At 61.7% G+C, this 22,408-nt stretch overlaps 14 non-coding genes across 14 annotated transcripts; all 14 read left to right on the top strand.

The window, feature by feature from the left end:
• The first annotated feature begins 430 nt into the window (after positions 1–430).
• Positions 431–621, top strand: LOC148808961 (U2 spliceosomal RNA). The gene has a single exon (XR_016087766.1). It is a non-coding gene; the product is annotated as a U2 spliceosomal RNA (small nuclear RNA).
• An 845-nt stretch (positions 622–1,466) lies between these two features.
• LOC148808960 (U2 spliceosomal RNA) lies at positions 1,467–1,657 on the top strand. Its single transcript, XR_016087765.1, has one exon. It is a non-coding gene; the product is annotated as a U2 spliceosomal RNA (small nuclear RNA).
• An 851-nt stretch (positions 1,658–2,508) lies between these two features.
• LOC148808959 (U2 spliceosomal RNA) lies at positions 2,509–2,699 on the top strand. Its single transcript, XR_016087764.1, has one exon. It is a non-coding gene; the product is annotated as a U2 spliceosomal RNA (small nuclear RNA).
• An 847-nt stretch (positions 2,700–3,546) lies between these two features.
• LOC148808958 (U2 spliceosomal RNA) lies at positions 3,547–3,737 on the top strand. Its single transcript, XR_016087763.1, has one exon. It is a non-coding gene; the product is annotated as a U2 spliceosomal RNA (small nuclear RNA).
• Positions 3,738–4,584: 847 nt separating this feature from the next.
• LOC148808957 (U2 spliceosomal RNA) lies at positions 4,585–4,775 on the top strand. The gene has a single exon (XR_016087762.1). It is a non-coding gene; the product is annotated as a U2 spliceosomal RNA (small nuclear RNA).
• Positions 4,776–5,592: 817 nt separating this feature from the next.
• Positions 5,593–5,783, top strand: LOC148808956 (U2 spliceosomal RNA). Its single transcript, XR_016087760.1, has one exon. It is a non-coding gene; the product is annotated as a U2 spliceosomal RNA (small nuclear RNA).
• A 6,236-nt stretch (positions 5,784–12,019) lies between these two features.
• Positions 12,020–12,202, top strand: LOC148808955 (U2 spliceosomal RNA). Its single transcript, XR_016087726.1, has one exon. It is a non-coding gene; the product is annotated as a U2 spliceosomal RNA (small nuclear RNA).
• Positions 12,203–13,019: 817 nt separating this feature from the next.
• LOC148808954 (U2 spliceosomal RNA) lies at positions 13,020–13,210 on the top strand. The gene has a single exon (XR_016087759.1). It is a non-coding gene; the product is annotated as a U2 spliceosomal RNA (small nuclear RNA).
• Positions 13,211–16,425: 3,215 nt separating this feature from the next.
• Positions 16,426–16,614, top strand: LOC148808953 (U2 spliceosomal RNA). Its single transcript, XR_016087727.1, has one exon. It is a non-coding gene; the product is annotated as a U2 spliceosomal RNA (small nuclear RNA).
• Positions 16,615–17,421: 807 nt separating this feature from the next.
• On the top strand, positions 17,422–17,612 carry LOC148808952 (U2 spliceosomal RNA). The gene has a single exon (XR_016087758.1). It is a non-coding gene; the product is annotated as a U2 spliceosomal RNA (small nuclear RNA).
• Positions 17,613–18,419: 807 nt separating this feature from the next.
• Positions 18,420–18,610, top strand: LOC148808951 (U2 spliceosomal RNA). Its single transcript, XR_016087757.1, has one exon. It is a non-coding gene; the product is annotated as a U2 spliceosomal RNA (small nuclear RNA).
• Positions 18,611–19,429: 819 nt separating this feature from the next.
• LOC148808950 (U2 spliceosomal RNA) lies at positions 19,430–19,620 on the top strand. The gene has a single exon (XR_016087756.1). It is a non-coding gene; the product is annotated as a U2 spliceosomal RNA (small nuclear RNA).
• Positions 19,621–20,427: 807 nt separating this feature from the next.
• On the top strand, positions 20,428–20,618 carry LOC148808949 (U2 spliceosomal RNA). The gene has a single exon (XR_016087755.1). It is a non-coding gene; the product is annotated as a U2 spliceosomal RNA (small nuclear RNA).
• Positions 20,619–21,425: 807 nt separating this feature from the next.
• LOC148808948 (U2 spliceosomal RNA) lies at positions 21,426–21,616 on the top strand. The gene has a single exon (XR_016087754.1). It is a non-coding gene; the product is annotated as a U2 spliceosomal RNA (small nuclear RNA).
• Positions 21,617–22,408: the final 792 nt, after the last annotated feature.

Genomic DNA, 22,408 nt, shown 5'->3' with positions numbered 1-22,408 from the left:
TTTTCCGCAGGCAGGCAGGCAGGCAGGCAGGCAGGCGTGTGTGTGTGCGCGCGCGTCCCCGTCCCTCCCGAGAGAGAGAGCTGCCCCTTGCCTCTGCCCGCAGGTGCTGGCGGTCCGCTTTCGCTTGCAGCTGGTTGGGCACAGCTGCTGCCGGTGGGAGGGGCCTAAGCTAAGGAGGCCGGGCGGCTGGCGCCCCCCGCGGCTGCGGTCGTTGTCGGGCCGTTGACAGAAGATCAAAGAGCAGGGCCCCCGCCCGGGACTGGCAGGAAGGCAGGCAGGCAGGCAAGAGAGAGGGGGAGCAGAGTCCGGCGGCAGGCCTCTGGCTGCAGGGAGGCCGGCAGCTGCGCGGGTCCCGGGCTCCAGAGGAGAGTCGGCCTGCGCCACTGTGCGCCAGCGGAACGCCCGCGCGTCGGTCCGCGCCTTTGGGGGTATCGCTTCTCGGCCTTTTGGCTAAGATCAAGTGTAGTATCTGTTCTTATCAGTTTAATATCTGATACGTCCCCCATCGGGGGACCACATATTAAACGGATTTTTGGAACAGGGAGCTGGATCAGGAGCTTGCTCCGTCCTCTCCACGCATCGGCCCGGTATTGCAGCGCCTCCGGGAACGGTGCACTACCTTCTCTCAGCGGTGAAAAGACAGACGTAGCTAGCAAGCAAGCGAGGTGGACCGGAGCTCCTTCCTCTCCGGTCTCGTCTCTCGTCCATCCGTGTGTCTCTGTGCCTCTGTGTCTCTCTCTCCCCCTCCCCGTTCCCGTGCTCCCTCCGTGCGCTTTCCCGCGCCTCGACTCTCTCGGCCAGCAGGCCGGCCCCCTTTTCGGCTCCCGTGCGTTTTCCCTCCAAAAAACTTAGTTTTTTCCTCCTTTTCCCTGGGAGGCAGGCGTGGCTTGTGTGTGTGTGTGTGTGTGTGTGTGTGTGTGTGTGTGTGTGTGTGTGTGTGTGTGTGTGTGTGTGTGTGTGTGTCCCCGTCCTTGCAGGCGGGCCCCTTTCGACAGCCGGGCGTTTTCCCTCCAAAAAACTTAGTATATACACCTTTTCTTTCTTTTTTTTCCGCAGGCAGGCAGGCAGGCAGGCAGGCAGGCGTGTGTGTGTGCGCGCGCGTCCCCGTCCCTCCCGAGAGAGAGAGCTGCCCCTTGCCTCTGCCCGCAGGTGCTGGCGGTCCGCTTTCGCTTGCAGCTGGTTGGGCACAGCTGCTGCCGGTGGGAGGGGCCTAAGCTAAGGAGGCCGGGCGGCTGGCGCCCCCCGCGGCTGCGGTCGTTGTCGGGCCGTTGACAGAACAGGGCCCCCGCCCGGGACTGGCAGGAAGGCAGGCAGGCAGGCAAGAGAGAGGGGGAGCAGAGTCCGGCGGCAGGCCTCTGGCTGCAGGGAGGCCGGCAGCTGCGCGGGTCCCGGGCTCCAGAGGAGAGTCGGCCTGCGCCACTGTGCGCCAGCGGAACGCCCGCGCGTCGGTCCGCGCCTTTGGGGGTATCGCTTCTCGGCCTTTTGGCTAAGATCAAGTGTAGTATCTGTTCTTATCAGTTTAATATCTGATACGTCCCCCATCGGGGGACCACATATTAAACGGATTTTTGGAACAGGGAGCTGGATCAGGAGCTTGCTCCGTCCTCTCCACGCATCGGCCCGGTATTGCAGCGCCTCCGGGAACGGTGCACTACCTTCTCTCAGCGGTGAAAAGACAGACGTAGCTAGCAAGCAAGCGAGGTGGACCGGAGCTCCTTCCTCTCCGGTCTCGTCTCTCGTCCATCCGTGTGTCTCTGTGCCTCTGTGTCTCTCTCTCCCCCTCCCCGTTCCCGTGCTCCCTCCGTGCGCTTTCCCGCGCCTCGACTCTCTCGGCCAGCAGGCCGGCCCCCTTTTCGGCTCCCGTGCGTTTTCCCTCCAAAAAACTTAGTTTTTTCCTCCTTTTCCCTGGGAGGCAGGCGTGGCTTGTGTGTGTGTGTGTGTGTGTGTGTGTGTGTGTGTGTGTGTGTGTGTGTGTGTGTGTGTGTGTGTGTGTGTCCCCGTCCTTGCAGGCGGGCCCCTTTCGACAGCCGGGCGTTTTCCCTCCAAAAAACTTAGTATATACACCTTTTCTTTCTTTTTTTTCCGCAGGCAGGCAGGCAGGCAGGCAGGCAGGCGTGTGTGTGTGCGCGCGCGTCCCCGTCCCTCCCGAGAGAGAGAGCTGCCCCTTGCCTCTGCCCGCAGGTGCTGGCGGTCCGCTTTCGCTTGCAGCTGGTTGGGCACAGCTGCTGCCGGTGGGAGGGGCCTAAGCTAAGGAGGCCGGGCGGCTGGCGCCCCCCGCGGCTGCGGTCGTTGTCGGGCCGTTGACAGAAGATCAAAGAGCAGGGCCCCCGCCCGGGACTGGCAGGAAGGCAGGCAGGCAGGCAAGAGAGAGGGGGAGCAGAGTCCGGCGGCAGGCCTCTGGCTGCAGGGAGGCCGGCAGCTGCGCGGGTCCCGGGCTCCAGAGGAGAGTCGGCCTGCGCCACTGTGCGCCAGCGGAACGCCCGCGCGTCGGTCCGCGCCTTTGGGGGTATCGCTTCTCGGCCTTTTGGCTAAGATCAAGTGTAGTATCTGTTCTTATCAGTTTAATATCTGATACGTCCCCCATCGGGGGACCACATATTAAACGGATTTTTGGAACAGGGAGCTGGATCAGGAGCTTGCTCCGTCCTCTCCACGCATCGGCCCGGTATTGCAGCGCCTCCGGGAACGGTGCACTACCTTCTCTCAGCGGTGAAAAGACAGACGTAGCTAGCAAGCAAGCGAGGTGGACCGGAGCTCCTTCCTCTCCGGTCTCGTCTCTCGTCCATCCGTGTGTCTCTGTGCCTCTGTGTCTCTCTCTCCCCCTCCCCGTTCCCGTGCTCCCTCCGTGCGCTTTCCCGCGCCTCGACTCTCTCGGCCAGCAGGCCGGCCCCCTTTTCGGCTCCCGTGCGTTTTCCCTCCAAAAAACTTAGTTTTTTCCTCCTTTTCCCTGGGAGGCAGGCGTGGCTTGTGTGTGTGTGTGTGTGTGTGTGTGTGTGTGTGTGTGTGTGTGTGTGTGTGTGTGTGTGTGTGTGTCCCCGTCCTTGCAGGCGGGCCCCTTTCGACAGCCGGGCGTTTTCCCTCCAAAAAACTTAGTATATACACCTTTTCTTTCTTTTTTTTCCGCAGGCAGGCAGGCAGGCAGGCAGGCAGGCGTGTGTGTGTGCGCGCGCGTCCCCGTCCCTCCCGAGAGAGAGAGCTGCCCCTTGCCTCTGCCCGCAGGTGCTGGCGGTCCGCTTTCGCTTGCAGCTGGTTGGGCACAGCTGCTGCCGGTGGGAGGGGCCTAAGCTAAGGAGGCCGGGCGGCTGGCGCCCCCCGCGGCTGCGGTCGTTGTCGGGCCGTTGACAGAAGATCAAAGAGCAGGGCCCCCGCCCGGGACTGGCAGGAAGGCAGGCAGGCAGGCAAGAGAGAGGGGGAGCAGAGTCCGGCGGCAGGCCTCTGGCTGCAGGGAGGCCGGCAGCTGCGCGGGTCCCGGGCTCCAGAGGAGAGTCGGCCTGCGCCACTGTGCGCCAGCGGAACGCCCGCGCGTCGGTCCGCGCCTTTGGGGGTATCGCTTCTCGGCCTTTTGGCTAAGATCAAGTGTAGTATCTGTTCTTATCAGTTTAATATCTGATACGTCCCCCATCGGGGGACCACATATTAAACGGATTTTTGGAACAGGGAGCTGGATCAGGAGCTTGCTCCGTCCTCTCCACGCATCGGCCCGGTATTGCAGCGCCTCCGGGAACGGTGCACTACCTTCTCTCAGCGGTGAAAAGACAGACGTAGCTAGCAAGCAAGCGAGGTGGACCGGAGCTCCTTCCTCTCCGGTCTCGTCTCTCGTCCATCCGTGTGTCTCTGTGCCTCTGTGTCTCTCTCTCCCCCTCCCCGTTCCCGTGCTCCCTCCGTGCGCTTTCCCGCGCCTCGACTCTCTCGGCCAGCAGGCCGGCCCCCTTTTCGGCTCCCGTGCGTTTTCCCTCCAAAAAACTTAGTTTTTTCCTCCTTTTCCCTGGGAGGCAGGCGTGGCTTGTGTGTGTGTGTGTGTGTGTGTGTGTGTGTGTGTGTGTGTGTGTGTGTGTGTGTGTGTGTGTGTGTCCCCGTCCTTGCAGGCGGGCCCCTTTCGACAGCCGGGCGTTTTCCCTCCAAAAAACTTAGTATATACACCTTTTCTTTCTTTTTTTTCCGCAGGCAGGCAGGCAGGCAGGCAGGCAGGCGTGTGTGTGTGCGCGCGCGTCCCCGTCCCTCCCGAGAGAGAGAGCTGCCCCTTGCCTCTGCCCGCAGGTGCTGGCGGTCCGCTTTCGCTTGCAGCTGGTTGGGCACAGCTGCTGCCGGTGGGAGGGGCCTAAGCTAAGGAGGCCGGGCGGCTGGCGCCCCCCGCGGCTGCGGTCGTTGTCGGGCCGTTGACAGAAGATCAAAGAGCAGGGCCCCCGCCCGGGACTGGCAGGAAGGCAGGCAGGCAGGCAAGAGAGAGGGGGAGCAGAGTCCGGCGGCAGGCCTCTGGCTGCAGGGAGGCCGGCAGCTGCGCGGGTCCCGGGCTCCAGAGGAGAGTCGGCCTGCGCCACTGTGCGCCAGCGGAACGCCCGCGCGTCGGTCCGCGCCTTTGGGGGTATCGCTTCTCGGCCTTTTGGCTAAGATCAAGTGTAGTATCTGTTCTTATCAGTTTAATATCTGATACGTCCCCCATCGGGGGACCACATATTAAACGGATTTTTGGAACAGGGAGCTGGATCAGGAGCTTGCTCCGTCCTCTCCACGCATCGGCCCGGTATTGCAGCGCCTCCGGGAACGGTGCACTACCTTCTCTCAGCGGTGAAAAGACAGACGTAGCTAGCAAGCAAGCGAGGTGGACCGGAGCTCCTTCCTCTCCGGTCTCGTCTCTCGTCCATCCGTGTGTCTCTGTGCCTCTGTGTCTCTCTCTCCCCCTCCCCGTTCCCGTGCTCCCTCGGTGCGCTTTCCCGCGCCTCGACTCTCTCGGCCAGCAGGCCGGCCCCCTTTTCGGCTCCCGTGCGTTTTCCCTCCAAAAAACTTAGTTTTTTCCTCCTTTTCCCTGGGAGGCAGGCGTGGCTTGTGTGTGTGTGTGTGTGTGTGTGTGTGTGTGTGTGTGTGTCCCCGTCCTTGCAGGCGGGCCCCTTTCGACAGCCGGGCGTTTTCCCTCCAAAAAACTTAGTATATACACCTTTTCTTTCTTTTTTTTCCGCAGGCAGGCAGGCAGGCAGGCAGGCGTGTGTGTGTGCGCGCGCGTCCCCGTCCCTCCCGAGAGAGAGAGCTGCCCCTTGCCTCTGCCCGCAGGTGCTGGCGGTCCGCTTTCGCTTGCAGCTGGTTGGGCACAGCTGCTGCCGGTGGGAGGGGCCTAAGCTAAGGAGGCCGGGCGGCTGGCGCCCCCCGCGGCTGCGGTCGTTGTCGGGCCGTTGACAGAAGATCAAAGAGCAGGGCCCCCGCCCGGGACTGGCAGGAAGGCAGGCAGGCAGGCAAGAGAGAGGGGGAGCAGAGTCCGGCGGCAGGCCTCTGGCTGCAGGGAGGCCGGCAGCTGCGCGGGTCCCGGGCTCCAGAGGAGAGTCGGCCTGCGCCACTGTGCGCCAGCGGAACGCCCGCGCGTCGGTCCGCGCCTTTGGGGGTATCGCTTCTCGGCCTTTTGGCTAAGATCAAGTGTAGTATCTGTTCTTATCAGTTTAATATCTGATACGTCCCCCATCGGGGGACCACATATTAAACGGATTTTTGGAACAGGGAGCTGGATCAGGAGCTTGCTCCGTCCTCTCCACGCATCGGCCCGGTATTGCAGCGCCTCCGGGAACGGTGCACTACCTTCTCTCAGCGGTGAAAAGACAGACGTAGCTAGCAAGCAAGCGAGGTGGACCGGAGCTCCTTCCTCTCCGGTCTCGTCTCTCGTCCATCCGTGTGTCTCTGTGCCTCTGTGTCTCTCTCTCCCCCTCCCCGTTCCCGTGCTCCCTCGGTGCGCTTTCCCGCGCCTCGACTCTCTCGGCCAGCAGGCCGGCCCCCTTTTCGGCTCCCGTGCGTTTTCCCTCCAAAAAACTTAGTTTTTTCCTCCTTTTCCCTGGGAGGCAGGCGTGGCTTGTGTGTGTGTGTGTGTGTGTGTGTGTGTGTGTGTGTGTGTGTCCCCGTCCTTGCAGGCGGGCCCCTTTCGACAGCCGGGCGTTTTCCCTCCAAAAAACTTAGTATATACACCTTTTCTTTCTTTTTTTTCCGCAGGCAGGCAGGCAGGCAGGCAGGCGTGTGTGTGTGCGCGCGCGTCCCCGTCCCTCCCGAGAGAGAGAGCTGCCCCTTGCCTCTGCCCGCAGGTGCTGGCGGTCCGCTTTCGCTTGCAGCTGGTTGGGCACAGCTGCTGCCGGTGGGAGGGGCCTAAGCTAAGGAGGCCGGGCGGCTGGCGCCCCCCGCGGCTGCGGTCGTTGTCGGGCCGTTGACAGAAGATCAAAGAGCAGGGCCCCCGCCCGGGACTGGCAGGAAGGCAGGCAGGCAGGCAAGAGAGAGGGGGAGCAGAGTCCGGCGGCAGGCCTCTGGCTGCAGGGAGGCCGGCAGCTGCGCGGGTCCCGGGCTCCAGAGGAGAGTCGGCCTGCGCCACTGTGCGCCAGCGGAACGCCCGCGCGTCGGTCCGCGCCTTTGGGGGTATCGCTTCTCGGCCTTTTGGCTGCGATCCTTAGTACGTGGCAGGCCCGCGGCTGAGGTAACACCAAAAGACCGGGGAGAGAAGACCGGAGAGGACACCGCCTGGAGGAGACTACGCTGCTGGATTTGCCGGATTTGGACTTTGGATTGGCCTGGACTGCGCTTCGGATTTTCGTTTCCTGGATTGGACGCTTGGACACCAGAAGACTTCGGTTTTGGTGAGAAGGCTGCTTCGGCAGCCGCAAAGGCTGCGGAACGATGGCTGCGGATCCCGGGGCGGCGAGGACGGCTGAGGAGGGTCCCAAGATCCGGAAGACCATCCGCTTCATCTGGAAGCCGGATGGAGAGATGCCGGGGAGGGACGTCTTCGAAGAGGAGATCCTTTTTGGGATCCTGGGTTTGGACGTGGCGGATATCAAGTGCTTGCAGGGGAATCGGGCGCAGCGCTATATGGATCTCTCGTTCGTGGAGGAGAAAGGACATCGTGGCGCTTCCGAGAAGATCATGAAGGCTAAGGAAAGTGGCAGGCTGGAGAATTACGTGTGTCTGGGGCTCCAGAGCAACAATGAAAGGTCAGTGATTCTGCACATGTTTGACCCCTTTGTTCCCGATAGTGACGTCACGACCTTCCTCCGTCGTTACGTCGACGTGTTGGACCCCCCTCGTATCATCATGGACCCCTACAAGGTCTGGACCGGGAAGAGGCAGTATCACGTTGAGCTGAGGCCAGACGACAGAAGTAAGGACGGTTTCGCCCACCCGCCTGCCACTTTCGCCATTGGTCCAGGTAGGGGGTACTTGTTCTACGGGAATCAGCCGCCGTTCTGTCGGAGGTGTCGGGAGTCCGGGCACCGGGAGGCCGAGTGCAACGCGGCGGAGTGTGGGAAGTGCCACCGGCGGGGTCATCAGGCCCGGAATTGTCCCGTTAAAGAGTGTTCCTTGTGTGGCAACACTGGACATTTGTATCGCAACTGCCTCCTTAGGAACGCCGAGTATGCCAGAGCTGTCCATGACGGATCCGGCCTGGCGGTGGGAGAAACGGAGTCGGAAGGCAGTGAGGCTGGGGACACCGAGGACGAACATCAGGATGGTGGTGGAGCGGTCCCTGGGGGAGCCGGGAAGGATGCCGGATGGACGGTGGTGGTGCGGCCGAGACGGAAGGGGAAGGGGAAGGGGAAGGGGAGGCAGCATGAGGAGGACGGCGACGACCCGCAGGAGGGACCATCTCGGGCCGAAGACGGGGTGGTCGGGAGCTGGGCGGATGTGGTGAAGGCCCCCCCCGCCCGAGCAGACGCAGGACCAACCGCAGCGCGGGGGGCAGGTGAGGAGGAGGAGGAGATGCACCACATGCCCGTGTTGAGGAAGAAGCCTAGGAAGCGGTCGCAGGCTGGCAAGGGACAGATGGAGACGGGCGACAAGAAGAAGAAGACATCCAGGGAGTACTACGGGGAGGCGGAGCTCGTCCCGGAGACGGTAGCAGCTCTGGTGACGGCGCCAGAGCAGGAGGTGATGGCAGACCGGGAGGCGATGGCAGACCAGGAGGAGATGGAGGAGGGGGCAGCGCCAGCGTCAACGCAGGACGGCCAGGAGCTGGGGGACACCGCAGGCTCCCTCCCCCCTGGGCAGGGAGACAGAGTCGTGGCACGGGGCCCCTTCTCTGTGGCGCAGTGCCTTTCAGGTGAGGGGAGCCCTGTGGTGACGTGCCAGGTCGACACCCCGGACCGCGAGTACTCGCGCCGGCCTGACCCTGACCCGGGCTCCAGCCCCAACCCCTCTCCCGACCCCCCTCCCCCCGACCCCGACCCCGACCCCCACCCTGACCGGGGCCCCGACCCCGGCCTCGGTCTCAGCCCCGGATTTGTTCTCGATCCCGGGCCCGACCCCGTCTCTGACATGGAGGTGGGCGTGAGCCCAGTCCCTTCGGTCACCTACATCGAGGGGACAGACACCGACAGTTCGGTCAGTGCAGCAGGGGCAGAGCATCCACCCAGCTCTAGCTCCAGCGACGGTATGGAGAGTGACAGCCCCCCGGAGCAGCCATGACCTTCACAGTGGCCACGGCTAATGTGAGGGGTCTGCGGAACCGGGAGAAACGAGCTGGAGTTTTCCGATATTTGTCCCAAAGGCTTTTGGATATTTGCTTTTTGCAGGAGACCCATCTGAAAGACCACGACGATGTGCTCGCTTACCAGAAGGAGTGGACAAAGGGGCCCTCGTGGTGGAGCGTTGGGGGGGTGAACTCCTCTGGCGTGGGCATCCTGTGTGGTTCCCCAGGGTTTGCGGCACAGGTGGTCAGCTCTGTGGTCCCCGGGCGCCTGCTGGTGGTCGACGGGACCCGGCACGGGGTGCGGACCCGGCTGATCGGTGTGTATGTCCCGGCGGACCGGCGGCAGCAGGGCTCCTTCCTGAAAGATCTGGAGCCCCTGCTGTACACAAACAGAGAGCTGATCATCGGCGGGGATTTTAACATCGACCTGGGGGACTCACAAGGTGAGGGTGCCCATGGGTTACGGTCTCTGATTGCAGATTTTGGCCTGCGGGACGGATTTCAGAATGTCGCACATCACACCTGGGACAACGGAAGGGGGACCTTCAGGCGGCTGGATTATGTCTTCACTTCGGCGAACTGGACGACCCTAAGCAGGCAAGCGACCCCTACTTGGTTTTCCGACCATCACATGCTGACGGCTTCCTTTGGTGTTGAGGACCCTCGTTTCCAGGCCGGATACTGGAAGCTGAACAGGCAAGTCCTGCAGGAGGCGAGATACCAGAGGAAGATCGCTACAGTGCTGCGGGCATGTGCGGAGAGGAGGGACGCCTTCAGTTCGGCGGTGCACTGGTGGGAGTCCTGCAAGCGCACCATCGCGGTGGTGACGAAGAAGTACTGCAGGATCCGCCGCAGTTTGGAGGACCGCCAGTGCACCAAGCTCCAGGAGGAGCTCGAGGCACTGTATGCGCAGCTGAACCAAGGGGGCGCTTACGAGGGGGAGAAGATCGCCCACATCAAGAGCCTGCTTAGGGGTAAGTGGCTGCAGTGGGCTAAGGACTTTCTTTTCAGGCTCCGTGGAGTCTGGAGGGAGAATGACGAAAGCTGCTCGTCCCAGTTCTTCGGCGCCGTGAGGAGGCAACAAGAGCGAGGCTTCTTTGACGGCGTTCGGAGGACGGACGGGTCTGTAGCCACTTCCATACCCGGGATGTTGGAGTGTGCCACAGAATATTACAGCACCCTGTTTGCTGAGAAGGAGACCGACGCCGGTATCAGGAGCAGGCTCCTGGACGGAGTGGAGCCGGCGGTAGACGACCCCGCTGCTCTGGGCGGGGCAGTGTCAGGGGCAGAGATCCGATCTGCCCTGATGGGGATGAAGAAGGGCACTGTCCCTGGCATAGACGGTCTACCGACCGAGTTTTACCTCACCTTTTTTGACCAGCTGGAGCCGCTCTTGGTGCAGGTATTCAACGAGGTGCTGGATCGTGATGGGCTCGGTGCCACCATGAAGATCGGTGTCATCTCCCTCGTCCATAAGGGAGGTGACAAGGCAGACCTGGGGAATTGGCGGCCAATCCAGCTCCTGTGCACTGACTATAAGATCTTGGCCAGGGTGCTGGGCGGTCGCCTGAGAACAGTGATGCCGGCCTTGGTGCAGGCTGACCAGACGTGTGGTGTGGCAGGCCGCAAGATCAGCTGGACCCTGCAGCTGATCCGCGACGTCATCGCGTGGGTGGAAGATAGAGGCCTGCCGCTCCTGCTGGTGAGCCTCGACCAGACCAAGGCCTTTGACCGGGTCCATCACGAGATTCTGTGGGCACTCCTGGAGAGGAAGGGTCTGCCGGACGGGTTTGTCAGGTGGGTCCGGACCTTGTACAACGGGGTGGCATCCCGGGTATGCGTCAACGGAGCGTTGGGCGGGCATATTCCAGTGCGGTGTGGTGTGCGACAGGGCTGTCCTCTCTCGCCCCTGCTGTATGTGCTTTTCCTAGAGATCCTCCTGGACCAGCTCAGGAGGGATCCGGGAGTGGATGGGATCCTGGTGCCAGGTGGAGGAGGGCAGATGGCGAAGATCGCGGCATATGCAGACGACGTCACGCTCTTCCTGGGCTCTGAAGGCGGCCTGGGGAGGGCGCTCAGCATTGTCGAGGATTTCTCAAGAGGTACCGGCGCCCGACTGAACAGGGCCAAGAGCTTAGTGAAGGTCTTCGGGACCTGGCCGAGCGAGCCGCGGGACTTTGGCGGTCTGTCACGGACGACTGGGCCGCTGAAGATCCTGGGGGTGAGCTTTCACTCCACAGATCCTGGAGGTGTCAACTGGGAGGCCGGGTTCCGGAAAGTCAACCGGAAGCTAGGCCTGTGGCAGCAACGATCGCTAACCTGGATCGGGAAGGCGCTGGTACTGAAGGCGGAAGTCCTGCCTCTGCTTCTCCACCTGGCGGTAGTGTACCCCCTGCCGGTCCGGAAGCGGAGAGATCTGGTGAGGAGCATCTTCAACTTCGTCTGGGGTCACACCTACGAACGGGTGAAGAGGTGTGATATGTACAGACCCCTGGCCGATGGGGGTCGGGGGATCTTGGACTTCCCGGCGAAGTTGGACTGCGCCTTCATAGCGAGCCTGTGCACGGTCCTGCACGACAACCCGGCCCACCTGTGCAGCCGGTTTGTCAGTCTCTGGCTGGCGGCGAGCATGCGGCACCTGACGGTCTGGACCAACACGACCCCCAAAGCAGAGCGGCTCCCGCTGCACTACCGCCACGCAGTGCGGTGGCTGCGGGCACACCCGGGGATCAAGGAAGGGACGAACTGTTTGAATCACAGGACCATGTACAGGATGGTGAAGGCGGAAGAACGGCCGGCGATCCCGGGTGTGTCCCGGATCATCTGGCAGCGGGTCCAGCCGGAGGGGCTGGATAACAAGCTGAAGGACCTGAACTGGCTCTGCGTGTGGGGTCGGCTGACGGTCAGGGCCGTCATGCATGCGCACGGGCTCTCCAGACAGAGCCTGTGCCCGCGACACGGCTGCGCGGGCGAAGAGACGGTGGGTCACGTCTTCTGGGAGTGTGCCTTCGCCCAGAGGGTGTGGAGATCGTGCGGGACCCTCTTTGCACAGGTAAGCCCCGATTCCCCCATCACGCAAGCGTCCGTCCTGAAAGGGATCGCCGGCATCCGGGGCCGGAACCGGAAGTTCCTGCTGTGGCTACTGGTCAGCCTGGTCAAGGCCTTCATCTGGGATGCCCGGACAGACCTGGTGAAGCACGGCGTGGAGAAGCCTGCTTTTGGGATCCTGCGGAGGGTGAAGGAGGAGGTGGCCAGGAGGGTCCAGTGGGACATTCACAGATGGGGGTTTGCTGCAGCAAAAGAGCGCTGGAAGGATTTGTGCACGGGACATTAGGGGGGTGTTGGTGTGGGACTGTTTTATGATTTGTTAACGTACTTTTTTCTAATAAAAATATAAAAAAATCTGTTCTTATCAGTTTAATATCTGATACGTCCCCCATCGGGGGACCACATATTAAACGGATTTTTGGAACAGGGAGCTGGATCAGGAGCTTGCTCCGTCCTCTCCACGCATCGGCCCGGTATTGCAGCGCCTCCGGGAACGGTGCACTACCTTCTCTCAGCGGTGAAAAGACAGACGTAGCTAGCAAGCAAGCGAGGTGGACCGGAGCTCCTTCCTCTCCGGTCTCGTCTCTCGTCCATCCGTGTGTCTCTGTGCCTCTGTGTCTCTCTCTCCCCCTCCCCGTTCCCGTGCTCCCTCGGTGCGCTTTCCCGCGCCTCGACTCTCTCGGCCAGCAGGCCGGCCCCCTTTTCGGCTCCCGTGCGTTTTCCCTCCAAAAAACTTAGTTTTTTCCTCCTTTTCCCTGGGAGGCAGGCGTGGCTTGTGTGTGTGTGTGTGTGTGTGTGTGTGTGTGTGTGTGTGTCCCCGTCCTTGCAGGCGGGCCCCTTTCGACAGCCGGGCGTTTTCCCTCCAAAAAACTTAGTATATACACCTTTTCTTTCTTTTTTTTCCGCAGGCAGGCAGGCAGGCAGGCAGGCGTGTGTGTGTGCGCGCGCGTCCCCGTCCCTCCCGAGAGAGAGAGCTGCCCCTTGCCTCTGCCCGCAGGTGCTGGCGGTCCGCTTTCGCTTGCAGCTGGTTGGGCACAGCTGCTGCCGGTGGGAGGGGCCTAAGCTAAGGAGGCCGGGCGGCTGGCGCCCCCCGCGGCTGCGGTCGTTGTCGGGCCGTTGACAGAAGATCAAAGAGCAGGGCCCCCGCCCGGGACTGGCAGGAAGGCAGGCAGGCAGGCAAGAGAGAGGGGGAGCAGAGTCCGGCGGCAGGCCTCTGGCTGCAGGGAGGCCGGCAGCTGCGCGGGTCCCGGGCTCCAGAGGAGAGTCGGCCTGCGCCACTGTGCGCCAGCGGAACGCCCGCGCGTCGGTCCGCGCCTTTGGGGGTATCGCTTCTCGGCCTTTTGGCTAAGATCAAGTGTAGTATCTGTTCTTATCAGTTTAATATCTGATACGTCCCCCATCGGGGGACCACATATTAAACGGATTTTTGGAACAGGGAGCTGGATCAGGAGCTTGCTCCGTCCTCTCCACGCATCGGCCCGGTATTGCAGCGCCTCCGGGAACGGTGCACTACCTTCTCTCAGCGGTGAAAAGACAGACGTAGCTAGCAAGCAAGCGAGGTGGACCGGAGCTCCTTCCTCTCCGGTCTCGTCTCTCGTCCATCCGTGTGTCTCTGTGCCTCTGTGTCTCTCTCTCCCCCTCCCCGTTCCCGTGCTCCCTCGGTGCGCTTTCCCGCGCCTCGACTCTCTCGGCCAGCAGGCCGGCCCCCTTTTCGGCTCCCGTGCGTTTTCCCTCCAAAAAACTTAGTTTTTTCCTCCTTTTCCCTGGGAGGCAGGCGTGGCTTGTGTGTGTGTGTGTGTGTGTGTGTGTGTGTGTGTGTGTGTGTCCCCGTCCTTGCAGGCGGGCCCCTTTCGACAGCCGGGCGTTTTCCCTCCAAAAAACTTAGTATATACACCTTTTCTTTCTTTTTTTTCCGCAGGCAGGCAGGCAGGCAGGCAGGCGTGTGTGTGTGCGCGCGCGTCCCCGTCCCTCCCGAGAGAGAGAGCTGCCCCTTGCCTCTGCCCGCAGGTGCTGGCGGTCCGCTTTCGCTTGCAGCTGGTTGGGCACAGCTGCTGCCGGTGGGAGGGGCCTAAGCTAAGGAGGCCGGGCGGCTGGCGCCCCCCGCGGCTGCGGTCGTTGTCGGGCCGTTGACAGAAGATCAAAGAGCAGGGCCCCCGCCCGGGACTGGCAGGAAGGCAGGCAGGCAGGCAAGAGAGAGGGGGAGCAGAGTCCGGCGGCAGGCCTCTGGCTGCAGGGAGGCCGGCAGCTGCGCGGGTCCCGGGCTCCAGAGGAGAGTCGGCCTGCGCCACTGTGCGCCAGCGGAACGCCCGCGCGTCGGTCCGCGCCTTTGGGGGTATCGCTTCTCGGCCTTTTGGCTAAGATCAAGGTTTAAGCCGGCAAGCCCGCAATTCCGAGGTCTTAGTCCAGGGGGTCGGGAAGGCGACGGGAGGAGCGGACGAGGAGCGGACGAGGAGCGGACGAGGAGCTGGCGAGGAGCTGACGAGGAGTTGGAGTTGCTGTGGATCCGGGCCGGAGGACTGCTGCGTGAGGGGAGCGTTGGAGGCAGACGAGTCGGAGGATACCGGGTTGACGGATTCCTGTTCCTGGGAAGGCGGCGATGGGCGAGCGGAGTGGCGGAATGGTGGCGGGAGACCCTCGGTCCCGGGAGGGACGAATGAGGGACTCTGTGCGGTTTGTGCTGCGGGATTTGGAGGTCGGACGGACTTTTTTGGATCGAGCGGTGTTTGCACGTCGGATTTTGGTGGAGACTTTTTCTTTGAAGGTGGAGGATGTTTTATGTTTCCAGGACTTTGTGGGGAAAGGTACAGTGGATCTTACTTTGGCATCGGCTGTGATTTGTCGGAAGGTTTGGGAGAAGGCATTGGCAATCAAGGATTGTGAACCGCTGAATGTTTTTTATTTGGAGCCGCTGTTTGAAAGGGAGTTGAGGCCATTGCAAGTGCATGTGTTCGACCCCTTTGTGCCGGAGGAAGAGGTGCGATTCTTTTTGAAGCGGTTTGTTGATGTACAGGGTCCGGGACATAAAGTTTTTGATGCAGGCGGCTATTGGAACTGCAGGCGGAGGTACTTAGTCCGCTTCCGGGCCAGTGCGGGACTGGGGGGGGCCGTGGTGCATCCGCCAGCAAATTTTATGATTGGTGCGAGTCGTGGGTATCTGTTTTATCCGGGTCAGCCAGGTGGCTGTCGGAGGTGTGGTAAGGAGGGGCATGTGGTTGCAACTTGTCCATGTATAATATGTAGAAGGTGTGGGGAGGAGGGGCATGTGGGGGCAAATTGTAAGAAAGAGCCTGTGTGTAATCTATGTGGCGAGAAGGGGCACATGTATAATCGGTGTTCAGGAAAGGTTCGAACATATGCACAGGCTGCGTCAGCGGGGCCAGTGCCTTCGAGGGCGCAGCCAGGGACGGACAAGCAGGATACAGTCAGGGTTGCAGGAACATCGAGGGACGAGGAGGTGACTGGTCGGGTTGAGGGTTTGGGGAGTGACGATATGGATATCGTGCCAGAAACTGTGGGGACACCGGGAGAGGAGCTGGGAGAGGGGAGTCTGTCGCAGACTTTGGCGATGGTTGTGGGTTTGGCGGAGGCTTCTGGGGGGAAGGTTCAGGAGGATGAAGGGAAGGTGGGAGAAGGGTCTAAAGGTTTAGTGGAAGGGGTTTCATGGGCAGAAGTAATGTCTGCGGAAGAAGGGAGGAAGGAGGCGCAGGAGATAAGAGCAAAGCGGAAGTCGAAGAGGAAGCCGGAGGGGGAGGAACAACGGAGTAAGGCTAAGGGGGGTAGGATGAGTGTTGGTGACCCCAACCCCTTTGAGGTGTTGGCTGTGGAGGATTCGGAGGAGGACGGTGAGATGGAATGTTCGGGCAGGGAGACGCCAGGTCAGGAAAAGGTGGGGGATGCGACAGGGCAGACGAGTAGTGATGGGATTGGTAAGGGATCACTAGGAGCAGAGAGTAGTGAAGGGGCAGTAGAGACACCCGGGGAGGGTGGATCTGGAGTAGTTCGGGACACGAGGCAAGAGAGGGAGGCTAGGGCTATAGAATTCCAGAAGGTGTTAGGCCGTTGGGCCATGCCACGGGTAGATCGTATTCAATGGTCTAAGGGGAAGGAGACTCCGTGGGACAGGGATGTAGATGAGGGGTGTAGTGCTGACGTTTGGACAGTACCCTGTAGATTGGATTGTAATGTTCGTGATGAGGGCATTATAGCGGAACTGCATTCCCGGGAGAGGTTTTATGACTCTCTAAAGTTCGAATATCAACTTGAGGGGTCTCGGGTGACGGCAGTGAGGGTGTCAGGAGATAGGGCGATAGAGTGTGCTAGGGCGTTGAATGAACTTCATGCAGCTTTGAAAAGGAGGAAAGAGCGGATGAAGGGGGGAAAGGGTGCGGAGGGGACGGGATGATTTGCATGAAGGGCGGGATTATGGATATGAGGGAAGGAGCATTCTGGTGTCAGTTTGTGGAAGGGTATGGGTAGAGACGTATTTTGGACTGTGGGCGAGGGCCGAAGGATGTTATTGCTTTGTTATGTATGTCTTGGGGGGTTTGACGTGGGTGGGGTGTGGTATGATATGAGGATATGCTGTGCGGGATGGTTAGTTTGTGTTACCCTGGGTGGAGGTATGGGTTTGTTATGGGGGGTTTGGTTTGTGGGATGGTTTGTTTTGTTTGTACATTTGTGGTTGTGTTGTTTATGTTTGGTGAAGATTGTTGAATGTTTGACCTTTATGAACTGTTTTTCAATAAAAAAAAAAAAAAAAAAAAAAATCTGTTCTTATCAGTTTAATATCTGATACGTCCCCCATCGGGGGACCACATATTAAACGGATTTTTGGAACAGGGAGCTGGATCAGGAGCTTGCTCCGTCCTCTCCACGCATCGGCCCGGTATTGCAGCGCCTCCGGGAACGGTGCACTACCTTCTCTCAGCGGTGAAAAGACAGACGTAGCTAGCAAGCAAGCGAGGTGGACCGGAGCTCCTTCCTCTCCGGTCTCGTCTCTCGTCCATCCGTGTGTCTCTGTGCCTCTGTGTCTCTCTCTCCCCCTCCCCGTTCCCGTGCTCCCTCGGTGCGCTTTCCCGCGCCTCGACTCTCTCGGCCAGCAGGCCGGCCCCCTTTTCGGCTCCCGTGCGTTTTCCCTCCAAAAAACTTAGTTTTTTCCTCCTTTTCCCTGGGAGGCAGGCGTGGCTTGTGTGTGTGTGTGTGTGTGTGTGTGTGTGTGTCCCCGTCCTTGCAGGCGGGCCCCTTTCGACAGCCGGGCGTTTTCCCTCCAAAAAACTTAGTATATACACCTTTTCTTTCTTTTTTTTCCGCAGGCAGGCAGGCAGGCAGGCGTGTGTGTGTGTGCGCGCGCGTCCCCGTCCCTCCCGAGAGAGAGAGCTGCCCCTTGCCTCTGCCCGCAGGTGCTGGCGGTCCGCTTTCGCTTGCAGCTGGTTGGGCACAGCTGCTGCCGGTGGGAGGGGCCTAAGCTAAGGAGGCCGGGCGGCTGGCGCCCCCCGCGGCTGCGGTCGTTGTCGGGCCGTTGACAGAAGATCAAAGAGCAGGGCCCCCGCCCGGGACTGGCAGGAAGGCAGGCAGGCAGGCAAGAGAGAGGGGGAGCAGAGTCCGGCGGCAGGCCTCTGGCTGCAGGGAGGCCGGCAGCTGCGCGGGTCCCGGGCTCCAGAGGAGAGTCGGCCTGCGCCACTGTGCGCCAGCGGAACGCCCGCGCGTCGGTCCGCGCCTTTGGGGGTATCGCTTCTCGGCCTTTTGGCTAAGATCAAGTGTAGTATCTGTTCTTATCAGTTTAATATCTGATACGTCCCCCATCGGGGGACCACATATTAAACGGATTTTTGGAACAGGGAGCTGGATCAGGAGCTTGCTCCGTCCTCTCCACGCATCGGCCCGGTATTGCAGCGCCTCCGGGAACGGTGCACTACCTTCTCTCAGCGGTGAAAAGACAGACGTAGCTAGCAAGCAAGCGAGGTGGACCGGAGCTCCTTCCTCTCCGGTCTCGTCTCTCGTCCATCCGTGTGTCTCTGTGCCTCTGTGTCTCTCTCTCCCCCTCCCCGTTCCCGTGCTCCCTCGGTGCGCTTTCCCGCGCCTCGACTCTCTCGGCCAGCAGGCCGGCCCCCTTTTCGGCTCCCGTGCGTTTTCCCTCCAAAAAACTTAGTTTTTTCCTCCTTTTCCCTGGGAGGCAGGCGTGGCTTGTGTGTGTGTGTGTGTGTGTGTGTGTGTGTGTCCCCGTCCTTGCAGGCGGGCCCCTTTCGACAGCCGGGCGTTTTCCCTCCAAAAAACTTAGTATATACACCTTTTCTTTCTTTTTTTTCCGCAGGCAGGCAGGCAGGCAGGCGTGTGTGTGTGTGCGCGCGCGTCCCCGTCCCTCCCGAGAGAGAGAGCTGCCCCTTGCCTCTGCCCGCAGGTGCTGGCGGTCCGCTTTCGCTTGCAGCTGGTTGGGCACAGCTGCTGCCGGTGGGAGGGGCCTAAGCTAAGGAGGCCGGGCGGCTGGCGCCCCCCGCGGCTGCGGTCGTTGTCGGGCCGTTGACAGAAGATCAAAGAGCAGGGCCCCCGCCCGGGACTGGCAGGAAGGCAGGCAGGCAGGCAAGAGAGAGGGGGAGCAGAGTCCGGCGGCAGGCCTCTGGCTGCAGGGAGGCCGGCAGCTGCGCGGGTCCCGGGCTCCAGAGGAGAGTCGGCCTGCGCCACTGTGCGCCAGCGGAACGCCCGCGCGTCGGTCCGCGCCTTTGGGGGTATCGCTTCTCGGCCTTTTGGCTAAGATCAAGTGTAGTATCTGTTCTTATCAGTTTAATATCTGATACGTCCCCCATCGGGGGACCACATATTAAACGGATTTTTGGAACAGGGAGCTGGATCAGGAGCTTGCTCCGTCCTCTCCACGCATCGGCCCGGTATTGCAGCGCCTCCGGGAACGGTGCACTACCTTCTCTCAGCGGTGAAAAGACAGACGTAGCTAGCAAGCAAGCGAGGTGGACCGGAGCTCCTTCCTCTCCGGTCTCGTCTCTCGTCCATCCGTGTGTCTCTGTGCCTCTGTGTCTCTCTCTCCCCCTCCCCGTTCCCGTGCTCCCTCGGTGCGCTTTCCCGCGCCTCGACTCTCTCGGCCAGCAGGCCGGCCCCCTTTTCGGCTCCCGTGCGTTTTCCCTCCAAAAAACTTAGTTTTTTCCTCCTTTTCCCTGGGAGGCAGGCGTGGCTTGTGTGTGTGTGTGTGTGTGTGTGTGTGTGTGTGTGTGTGTGTGTCCCCGTCCTTGCAGGCGGGCCCCTTTCGACAGCCGGGCGTTTTCCCTCCAAAAAACTTAGTATATACACCTTTTCTTTCTTTTTTTTCCGCAGGCAGGCAGGCAGGCAGGCGTGTGTGTGTGTGCGCGCGCGTCCCCGTCCCTCCCGAGAGAGAGAGCTGCCCCTTGCCTCTGCCCGCAGGTGCTGGCGGTCCGCTTTCGCTTGCAGCTGGTTGGGCACAGCTGCTGCCGGTGGGAGGGGCCTAAGCTAAGGAGGCCGGGCGGCTGGCGCCCCCCGCGGCTGCGGTCGTTGTCGGGCCGTTGACAGAAGATCAAAGAGCAGGGCCCCCGCCCGGGACTGGCAGGAAGGCAGGCAGGCAGGCAAGAGAGAGGGGGAGCAGAGTCCGGCGGCAGGCCTCTGGCTGCAGGGAGGCCGGCAGCTGCGCGGGTCCCGGGCTCCAGAGGAGAGTCGGCCTGCGCCACTGTGCGCCAGCGGAACGCCCGCGCGTCGGTCCGCGCCTTTGGGGGTATCGCTTCTCGGCCTTTTGGCTAAGATCAAGTGTAGTATCTGTTCTTATCAGTTTAATATCTGATACGTCCCCCATCGGGGGACCACATATTAAACGGATTTTTGGAACAGGGAGCTGGATCAGGAGCTTGCTCCGTCCTCTCCACGCATCGGCCCGGTATTGCAGCGCCTCCGGGAACGGTGCACTACCTTCTCTCAGCGGTGAAAAGACAGACGTAGCTAGCAAGCAAGCGAGGTGGACCGGAGCTCCTTCCTCTCCGGTCTCGTCTCTCGTCCATCCGTGTGTCTCTGTGCCTCTGTGTCTCTCTCTCCCCCTCCCCGTTCCCGTGCTCCCTCGGTGCGCTTTCCCGCGCCTCGACTCTCTCGGCCAGCAGGCCGGCCCCCTTTTCGGCTCCCGTGCGTTTTCCCTCCAAAAAACTTAGTTTTTTCCTCCTTTTCCCTGGGAGGCAGGCGTGGCTTGTGTGTGTGTGTGTGTGTGTGTGTGTGTGTGTCCCCGTCCTTGCAGGCGGGCCCCTTTCGACAGCCGGGCGTTTTCCCTCCAAAAAACTTAGTATATACACCTTTTCTTTCTTTTTTTTCCGCAGGCAGGCAGGCAGGCAGGCGTGTGTGTGTGTGCGCGCGCGTCCCCGTCCCTCCCGAGAGAGAGAGCTGCCCCTTGCCTCTGCCCGCAGGTGCTGGCGGTCCGCTTTCGCTTGCAGCTGGTTGGGCACAGCTGCTGCCGGTGGGAGGGGCCTAAGCTAAGGAGGCCGGGCGGCTGGCGCCCCCCGCGGCTGCGGTCGTTGTCGGGCCGTTGACAGAAGATCAAAGAGCAGGGCCCCCGCCCGGGACTGGCAGGAAGGCAGGCAGGCAGGCAAGAGAGAGGGGGAGCAGAGTCCGGCGGCAGGCCTCTGGCTGCAGGGAGGCCGGCAGCTGCGCGGGTCCCGGGCTCCAGAGGAGAGTCGGCCTGCGCCACTGTGCGCCAGCGGAACGCCCGCGCGTCGGTCCGCGCCTTTGGGGGTATCGCTTCTCGGCCTTTTGGCTAAGATCAAGTGTAGTATCTGTTCTTATCAGTTTAATATCTGATACGTCCCCCATCGGGGGACCACATATTAAACGGATTTTTGGAACAGGGAGCTGGATCAGGAGCTTGCTCCGTCCTCTCCACGCATCGGCCCGGTATTGCAGCGCCTCCGGGAACGGTGCACTACCTTCTCTCAGCGGTGAAAAGACAGACGTAGCTAGCAAGCAAGCGAGGTGGACCGGAGCTCCTTCCTCTCCGGTCTCGTCTCTCGTCCATCCGTGTGTCTCTGTGCCTCTGTGTCTCTCTCTCCCCCTCCCCGTTCCCGTGCTCCCTCGGTGCGCTTTCCCGCGCCTCGACTCTCTCGGCCAGCAGGCCGGCCCCCTTTTCGGCTCCCGTGCGTTTTCCCTCCAAAAAACTTAGTTTTTTCCTCCTTTTCCCTGGGAGGCAGGCGTGGCTTGTGTGTGTGTGTGTGTGTGTGTGTGTGTGTGTCCCCGTCCTTGCAGGCGGGCCCCTTTCGACAGCCGGGCGTTTTCCCTCCAAAAAACTTAGTATATACACCTTTTCTTTCTTTTTTTTCCGCAGGCAGGCAGGCAGGCAGGCGTGTGTGTGTGTGCGCGCGCGTCCCCGTCCCTCCCGAGAGAGAGAGCTGCCCCTTGCCTCTGCCCGCAGGTGCTGGCGGTCCGCTTTCGCTTGCAGCTGGTTGGGCACAGCTGCTGCCGGTGGGAGGGGCCTAAGCTAAGGAGGCCGGGCGGCTGGCGCCCCCCGCGGCTGCGGTCGTTGTCGGGCCGTTGACAGAAGATCAAAGAGCAGGGCCCCCGCCCGGGACTGGCAGGAAGGCAGGCAGGCAGGCAAGAGAGAGGGGGAGCAGAGTCCGGCGGCAGGCCTCTGGCTGCAGGGAGGCCGGCAGCTGCGCGGGTCCCGGGCTCCAGAGGAGAGTCGGCCTGCGCCACTGTGCGCCAGCGGAACGCCCGCGCGTCGGTCCGCGCCTTTGGGGGTATCGCTTCTCGGCCTTTTGGCTAAGATCAAGTGTAGTATCTGTTCTTATCAGTTTAATATCTGATACGTCCCCCATCGGGGGACCACATATTAAACGGATTTTTGGAACAGGGAGCTGGATCAGGAGCTTGCTCCGTCCTCTCCACGCATCGGCCCGGTATTGCAGCGCCTCCGGGAACGGTGCACTACCTTCTCTCAGCGGTGAAAAGACAGACGTAGCTAGCAAGCAAGCGAGGTGGACCGGAGCTCCTTCCTCTCCGGTCTCGTCTCTCGTCCATCCGTGTGTCTCTGTGCCTCTGTGTCTCTCTCTCCCCCTCCCCGTTCCCGTGCTCCCTCGGTGCGCTTTCCCGCGCCTCGACTCTCTCGGCCAGCAGGCCGGCCCCCTTTTCGGCTCCCGTGCGTTTTCCCTCCAAAAAACTTAGTTTTTTCCTCCTTTTCCCTGGGAGGCAGGCGTGGCTTGTGTGTGTGTGTGTGTGTGTGTGTGTGTGTGTGTGTGTGTCCCCGTCCTTGCAGGCGGGCCCCTTTCGACAGCCGGGCGTTTTCCCTCCAAAAAACTTAGTATATACACCTTTTCTTTCTTTTTTTTCCGCAGGCAGGCAGGCAGGCAGGCGTGTGTGTGTGTGCGCGCGCGTCCCCGTCCCTCCCGAGAGAGAGAGCTGCCCCTTGCCTCTGCCCGCAGGTGCTGGCGGTCCGCTTTCGCTTGCAGCTGGTTGGGCACAGCTGCTGCCGGTGGGAGGGGCCTAAGCTAAGGAGGCCGGGCGGCTGGCGCCCCCCGCGGCTGCGGTCGTTGTCGGGCCGTTGACAGAAGATCAAAGAGCAGGGCCCCCGCCCGGGACTGGCAGGAAGGCAGGCAGGCAGGCAAGAGAGAGGGGGAGCAGAGTCCGGCGGCAGGCCTCTGGCTGCAGGGAGGCCGGCAGCTGCGCGGGTCCCGGGCTCCAGAGGAGAGTCGGCCTGCGCCACTGTGCGCCAGCGGAACGCCCGCG

Source organism: Atractosteus spatula, unplaced genomic scaffold, assembly GCF_055471065.1.
Source record: "Atractosteus spatula isolate fAtrSpa1 unplaced genomic scaffold, fAtrSpa1.hap1 Scaffold_182, whole genome shotgun sequence".
In the NCBI taxonomy this organism is placed as follows: domain Eukaryota; kingdom Metazoa; phylum Chordata; class Actinopteri; order Semionotiformes; family Lepisosteidae; genus Atractosteus; species Atractosteus spatula.
The sequence above is the reverse complement of the archived record's forward strand: the minus strand, read 5'-3'. Positions and strand labels throughout refer to the sequence as shown.